The sequence below is a fragment of the Trichechus manatus genome, unplaced genomic scaffold (genome assembly GCF_000243295.1).
Source record: "Trichechus manatus latirostris isolate Lorelei unplaced genomic scaffold, TriManLat1.0 scaffold00143, whole genome shotgun sequence".
In the NCBI taxonomy this organism is placed as follows: Eukaryota; Metazoa; Chordata; class Mammalia; order Sirenia; family Trichechidae; genus Trichechus; species Trichechus manatus.
The window spans coordinates 3,293,099-3,295,123 of NW_004444079.1; positions in this window are offsets into that span (position 1 = coordinate 3,293,099).

A 2,025-nucleotide genomic window follows, 5' to 3' on the forward strand; every position below is an offset into this window, starting at 1 on the left:
TAAACTGGGATCCGAAACCCTTCATCAATTAAAACTCATTATCCTTCTCCACCCGCTTGGTAAGCTGGGCTTTGAGACTAGATGGGAACTTGGAACATTTTAAACAGGTATTGGCTTCAGGAAGTGGGTTAGCGGTCATTCTGAAATTTTGGGAATCTCAGGGACTTTTTAAAATTACAGATAGTTGGGCCCCACTCTAGGCATATGCTCCCCAGGAGATGCTGATGTAGTCCAAATTTAGAGAACCTTCAGTTTAGAGGAAGAATTGAGGCCACTTACTCTCGTGACCTTTATGCCCGTTCCTGGCTACTCATAGCTGGGAATCCCTCCTTCCATTCTCTGAATACAGAATAATTTAAAGAACTTCAGGACAGTTTAAAGACAGTGGAAATTTCCTAGACCACTGTGCAGGCACCTCCCAAAGGAGAAGAAAATTAACAACCACATGGTCAGAGACCTGGATGATTCTGCCTACCATCTCCTCAAGATACAAGATGCTAATTTTGTTAGAGACTGAACTTCCAATTTACACATGGTTCATTCCACGGTTATGATTTATTCCTATCCATTATCTGCCTACTACTGTAGCCCTTCTAACCTTGGATCTTACTTTCACATTGGATCCCACTACCATGGGCATCTTTTCATGGCCTATATTTCACCAATACTCTGTATCCTTCCTACACCCTGCACATATGTATATATGTATATGAGCAGAGTGTGGGTATATGTGCCTTATACCTTGTATTCCTCATATGTGCCACACATTCTCTTTCATCCCCTGTACCACTGACTCTCAGTGTTGGCTGCTCATTAGAATCTCCTGGGGGAGCTGATGCTGATGCCAGGGTACCACCCCCAGAAATTCCTATTTTGTCGGTCTGGGGTGCAGCCTGGACATCAGAACTTTTAAAACTACCCAAGGGGATTCTAATGTGAAGCCAAGAGAGAGGATCACTGCCCTCCACCTCAGCCCTTCCTGAACCTATGTTCGTTCTGTTCTCTTTTGTTGTGCTTTTAAGAAACAGCTTTATTAAGGTTTAACTGACATAAATAAACTGCATATATTTAAAACAATTTGAGAAGTTTTGACATATATATTCACTTGTGAAATATCACCACAGTCAAGATAATGAACATATCCAACATCCCCAAAAGTTTCCTTGTACTCCTTTGCAATTGCTCCCTCCTACCTCATCTCCTGACCCCATCCCCTTCCCAGGCAACCACTGATCTGTTATTACAGACTCATTTTCATTTCTCTAAAATTTTGTATAAATAAAATAATATACTATATATTTTTTGAGGGGGGGAATCTAGCTTCTTTCACTCAGCATAATCATTTTGAGATTCATTTGTCTTGTTACATGTATTGATAGTTCATTTCTTTTCAATGTTCAGTAGTATTCCATTGTGTGGATATATCACACTTTGTTTTTTCATTCACCTGTTGATAGTCTTTTGGGTTGTTTCCTGCTTTTGACTATTACAAACAAAGCTGCTATAAATGCTAACACATAAGTCACTGTGTGGACATATGCTTTTATTTTTCTTGGATAAATATTCAGAAGGAGAATGGCTAGGATATATGATAGGTGTATGTTTAACTTTTTAAGGAAATTGCTTTGGCTATTATAGATCCTTTGCACTCTCACATGAATTTTAAAATTGGCTTCTCAGTTACTTCAAAAAAACCTGCTGGGATTTTCATCAGGATTTCATTGAATTTATAGATCAACTTGGGGAGAATTGACATCTTAACAATATTGAGTCTTCCAATCTATGAACACATTTTTTTTTCAGATTTATCCATATTTTATATTTTTTGATGCTACTATATGTGGTATTTTTAAAATTTCAATTTCCAATTGTTCATTGCTAGTATATAGAAACGATTGATTTCTGCATATTGATTTTGTGTCCTGCAAATTTGCTAAACTCATTTATTAATTCTACTAGCTTTTTTGGTCTACATAGGTAATCATGTTGCCTATGAATATAGTTTAACTTTTCCTTTTCAATCTG